General features: G+C 48.0%; 1 protein-coding gene across 4 annotated transcripts in view; it reads right to left on the reverse strand.

Annotated features, from left to right (window-relative positions):
• Positions 1 to 5097, reverse strand: part of NEK9 (NIMA related kinase 9) — a 54602-nt gene extending 49505 nt beyond the window's left edge. For 2 of the 4 annotated variants that reach the window (XM_078870530.1, XM_078870534.1), the window contains exon 1: positions 4935 to 5096. The gene's annotated coding sequence lies outside the window, so the exon portion shown is untranslated. Of the gene's footprint in view, positions 1 to 4934 lie in introns of all 4 variants that reach the window. The other 2 variants (XM_078870533.1, XM_078870532.1) reach the window with 2 other exon arrangements.
• Positions 5098 to 6000: the final 903 nt, after the last annotated feature.

The raw sequence follows: 6000 nt of genomic DNA on the forward strand, positions 1-6000 counted from the left end.
TGAAATAATACCTGCAAGACAAGGGCATTGGCGATTGGCCAGTGCCAAAAGAAGCCGGCATTTACTGACCAGGGTCTTGGCAGAGAAATATTGATTGGCTGACACAATCGATGAGCGCGAGTTCTAGTCTTGGCCGTGGCAAGTAGCGGCGGCGAGGTAACATCAGAAACCGGTCCTGGGTTGCCCCCTCCACCAATCCACATGACAAGGTTGAAGTGGGTTAAAACAATCCCCACGACCGGCACAGCATGTTGTGGGGGGGGGGCTGATCTCTGTCTAGCAGCAGTGGTTTGGCGTTACAATGAATGTGTAGTGGGTTCTAGTGACGTCGGAGACGGATATTTGGAGGCGACACTTTATTCAATACAAATACTCGACAGTACAGTCTCACACAGGGCAACGGTCCCTCTAACTCCTTCCTGGGGAGAGGTACTGCCTCTGGGCTAACGTGCCCTGGCACGGGGCTACGGCTCTGGGTCCTCCGGCTACGGGTGCCCTAAGGGAGGCTGCACTAACCCGACCCAGCCAGGGTTCCGACCACTGGCCCACTCGGACCCGAACAAGGACGTCGGGCCGGGGGTTCCCAGGGTCTCACCACTGGGCCACACAGAGTCCCGGCCCTTACAAGGGCAGAGGGGTTAGGGGTCCCAAGGTGATATCTAGCCGGTCTTCTGGCTTCTGTCTTCGACTGGCCCCGGACCCTTCCCGGGGTACGGCTTTTATACCCAGCACCGGTGCGTCAGCCCTGGCTCCGCCTACTTTCCAGAGACTTCCAGAGGGGGCTCCGGGGGATCCCAGGACACCCCGTAGCCCCCTCCTGCTTTCGGGCCAGGGATATAGCGACTGCCCCTGCTGGACCCTGACTGCCCCTGCAGGTAAGTGTACACAGCCCATCGACATCGCTACAAATGTTTATCAAACAACCTTCAAGTGCCGAATGCAAGCCGCTTAATAATGTGACCCTGGAACCAGATGTCACCACCCTGCTTGTGGTGATGGGGTCACCACTGCATCGCTAATTTCAGTAATGTGACTCGCACATCGTGCACAATCTTAAACACGAAACATCATTGCTAATTCCAAAATAAAAGCATTTCATCTGGTATCAGGATGGAGGGTACAGTTCAGATATCCTTCACCATATGTTAGCCGCGGCCGGAAATCAAATTCCGTCAGGTTATCGTAGTGCTCTGACCACTGCACCACCGCATTGCTCAACATAGACAAAGTGATAGAAAAACAAAGATCCCCCAATTAGCCTTAACAGACATTTGGGGAAAGTGCTGTTCGCGAACACCTATCAAGGCAGGCATCGTACAAAAGGGGGTAGGTGGCCAGCACCACGCTCAGCCGCCTTTGTCTCCCTAGTAGCGATGGTTTACACACCGCACCGGCTTTAAGAGCTGAGTCGACCTAGGGGAGGCCCAGAACCAGTTTAGATAATCATCACTGGTGTTTGCCGTGAGCGGGAATCTAACTCAGATTGCCGGGTTCATAGCGCAGGGTGCTGCTCACCGCTATGCTACCGCTCCCCACAGATAAAGTGCAGTGACGTGCGGTGAGGTCAATGGCTGGGGAGGCACTGGCTAGTGTCAGAGCCAGATTCAAACACTGAGGGGGGCGTGGCCTCACGGAGGGGGGCGTGTTAGACACTTCCCCCTCAGTGAGGCAGATGTGATAGCTGCCTCCCCTGGTGCCTTTTCATTACAGTTTCATGACGAGACCAGCGAGCCGAAATATCTTTCTACACGTACGTGAACTAAGTTACCTGGAGTATGGAAGGCGAGGACATGAAATGAAGGGGTCTACAAACATTACATTGGTGACATACTGAGATAGTAACAGGCACGCGCTTATTGCCCGCGCTCCATCCAGTTACTGAAGGGTTGCGCAATCAGAGGGGAGGCTGAGCTCGTCGCTGCCTCACCTCTCGTCTCTCCCTGTATTTGCAGCGGAGCCCTGCAAATTTGGCGATTTTGACTATAAAAATGATTGAAATCGTACAGAAATTACATTTATAACACAGATCAGTGTGAAAATCTTAATATTTTTTTTTATTTTTTTTACTTTTCGTAACAGATATTTTAATTGGAGTATGACAGGTGAGGCTCTGACTCCCCTGCCTCCCCTGCCTCCCCTGACCACACGTCCCTGATAAAGTGATATGTACATAGTGGCTTGGAATTTGACTAAATATTGGATGATGCGCCCAGGCACTGTTAACACCTGCAGTGGCAGTGAGGAAACCCCGACTTTCACCAATCTGCATTGGCCAGTGTGGTGAAGTATGGTCGATCAACCACCCCATAATTGCAGGGAAGCCTTCATCCAACAGTGGGTTTATGAAGGCATGTGAATTATTATGATATATATTGGCAGAATATGCTACCAACATCATATAATGCGAGGCATGGTGTACATTTAGTTGTTCATATAGAAAATCGTTCATATTTCTGCTCCACCTATGTACGTGTTGCTGATTATGTTACCATATAATTCCCCATACGTCGACACATGATGCTGTACGCTAGTAGTTTTCACGTCCAATATTAAATAGTTTTGACAGTCTCACAATTTAAAAATTTCATTAAAATTGACATTTACTGCCTCAACCAAACAGCTCCTCCTTGCAAGCACAGACCTGTCGTGAATGACGTGTCAGAGTCCTTGTTGTGCGAGTAATGGATGTTTTATCTGTGCGGAGCTTTGAGTTTTACCCCTTCGCGTGTGACTGGGTTTGACCAAACTTCGCAATGCAACAGGACCTTGCTGAAAAAATGTCTTGCAGAGATCAAGTAAGGCCTTCCTGGGCATTTAATTTCCATTATTTATGTTGTTCAAAAACATTGTCCAGATCAAGCGACAAGTCTCTCATCTTCATCTTGTCACTCTTTGCCAAAATTGCTCAACCCCTCTCACTCCTCGACTCAACCCCCTACACATTCGCATTCCACAGGTCGTGGAACAAACACATTATGGACAAAGGGCCCTCGGCCCACGTCACGCTTGTTACCAGTGACGCACGCCTCATGCAAATTGTTGGCTCCTTGCTATCCGCGACACTTCAACTACACATCGAGAGGAAATGAATACACGTGTTTTTTCCCCGCGCTTGCGCTCTGTGCAGCTGTGAACAACAATATCGGCGCATGGGACGGAGGGCTGTGTGCGGTGTGTGCCCTTTACAGAATTCGCAATGGAGCAGACATTCTGATTGGTGTCATCATCAGCCGTGATGTAACCGCTGCTGTTGGAGGCCTCCCGACGCCACCGCCATTGCTCATGTTCTTGCGATGCAACGTTCCACCTAGCGCCTGCAATTATGTGATTTCATCACTCCATCTCCCTTCGTTTGCCACCCTGTCGTTCGTTCGCCTCTACCCCACCGGCCATCATCCCCTTCTAGCGACATGTTCTGTCCAAGCCCACTTACGTTTGTTGACAGGTAAAGTAATGTCTTGTGTATGTTCTCTCTCTCAGTACAATTCAAAACATGCACCTCTCCATGCATCTTTGTGCACTTTTCAGCTTTGGTTGCATTTGTTTGTCTTTGTCCATACGTAAATGTGTCCAAAGAAGAACGTATTTTTTAATCGGTATATATATAACCTGCTTGTGACACACGGATGGGATATCTGATGGAGATCAGAGGGCACAGCAGCAAAATGAATTTGAGACTTATTTTATGCTCCCATCTTAGCTCCCCGCCTTCACCAACCCGCACTGAGCAGCGTGGTGATGTATGGATAAATAATCCCCACGACCCACGCGGCGTGGGGAGGCCCTCAACCAGCAGTGGATTCACAAAAGAGATGCACGCGTACATTCACACGCATTGTAACATCTACGTGAAAATTACTTCCCCACACTCGAATATTCTCTTGGTGATGCGCGCTTTCAGATGCGCTTCTGCGGCCGTCTGGAACGCTCTTCCTTCCGATATTAGGAAGCCACTGGAGCTACGCACTTTCAAATCTGGATTTAAAACTCATTTCTTTTAAACTGCTTTTTTTGTTAAAATGTGTTGTTATTCCCGATTATCACGGGTGGCTACGAAATAAGTTCAACATACATACGATCCAATATTGACTATTGCTCCAGTCCGCCCACATGTTGTCGTATTTGTCTCGTCGCGAACTACATATACAGCACCGCACGCTTGAACCTTGGAGCGATTCAAAACGTCCTCTGCGTGGCGCAGATCGACTCTATTCAATGCCCTCCAAGACAGGTGTGAGATCAGCGTGATTCATTATCGCCTTTGCAAGCAACACCTGGGTGGCTGTCGCTACGCACGAACACTGTGTGTTTTTGCACTGGGGCTGTGGGCAATTTTCAAATTAGAATTTCGGCTACGGAACCCGCGGCACAAAATTGTCCGCTCTCTGCGGATGACGTCAGATAAGCCTTAGTGGCGATTTGAAACGTACTAAGAGCGGTTCTGTAAATAATAATAAAAACGCTGCCTCCGTAGACATTATCGACCTGGCGGTGGCGGAAATCAAACCGTCGGACCCTAGTGAGTCGTTCAGAGCCGGGAGAGTGGTGAAATTTAATTTAGCGCACCCATTTCGGTAATCAAGACACGTTTCAGATTAATTCTGCCATTACTCATTGTTTAGATTTATCGAACTACAAGCATGTTATTTTCATTTATCATTCTCGCTATCACCACCACTCCCCGAGCTATTTTTTTTAGATTCATGTAACTGCACTATACAGACTATTTAAATTCATACTCGCACCACAATTGTCTGAGCACACCGTTTAGATTCACCCTATCACTCGCACACCTTTTAGAATCACAATATCATCGTCACAGCCTTTGAAGGCATTACACCATCATCACACCCTTCATATGAAATCCACCACAACTGTGTGAACGCAGCCCCATTCTGAGATTCAACACCGCTACCACAACCGCGTGAACGCACCCTTTCGTTGCACGCTGCGTTGTTCCGAGACCGGAAGGGATGGATGCTCCGTACCCGTGACGCACAGACGAGCGAAGCAGCTCCAGTCTAAATATAGCATATTAGTGATTAAAGGCGAAACGAGTCACCACCCACCCGCCAATCCTCCATTCTGCGGGAGGTCGCGGTTGTACCCAGGTCGCGATGGTGTCGCGCGATCTGTGGGCGTTGTTTTTATTCGAGCGCGTCATGGGCAACGGGGGGGAGGGTTAGAACCGAAAAACAAGGCAAATTCTAAATAGATTTGGACTTTTTCTTCGTATTAATTCGTTTCCGTGGGCAGTGATTAAATTAGAAATGTTAACGAGCTTTATTTTTTAATGCAACTTAGGGGGTTGTCTCTCGCGCCGACCCACGTCGCATTAAGAGGCCACTCGCCCACTCAAGAGGCGAGTCGGGGGTGGTAATTGGCGAACATTGTTAATTGGCAAAATCCTCGTTTCCGTCAACACACCCGATCTGATGTTTGAGGGCGACTATGAGTTGGTGTGGTCATCGTGACATCAACTCTGATCACGCAACTGCTGGATGAAGGCATGCTCGAGCACATAGCGTTGGTGTGCGGTGCTTTTTCTGGAAGTTTTTGCTGTTTTTTTTCCTGGATTTTTCATGTTTGCGCGTTGTCACTTTAAGATGTTTTTTTGTTCATGTTTTAGTTTTTTTGTTTGTTGCGGTTGCACCCGATTCAAGAGCCGAATGGCTCACAGGGCTATACCAAATAAATGAAACTGAAACTGAAAAGCAAGTCAGCTACTGATATTGTCAATAGAAAATTCTTAGGTTTTTTCGGTAAAGTCACGTAGGTAAAAATGTTAAATTAATAAAAGTTCAATAAAAAATAAAATAAAAATCACGACGTTTCGGAGGCAACACAAGCTTCCATTTTCAGGTGGAACCGTCACAGCACGACTGCTGCATCAAGTAAGATGCAGCTATCGTGCTGTGACGGTTCCACCTGAAGACGGAAGCTTGTGTTGCCTCCGAAACCTCGTGATTTTTATTTTATTTTTTATTTTACTTTTATTAA

This window comes from Lampetra fluviatilis, chromosome 30, assembly GCF_964198595.1.
Source record: "Lampetra fluviatilis chromosome 30, kcLamFluv1.1, whole genome shotgun sequence".
Taxonomy (NCBI): Eukaryota; Metazoa; Chordata; class Hyperoartia; order Petromyzontiformes; family Petromyzontidae; genus Lampetra; species Lampetra fluviatilis.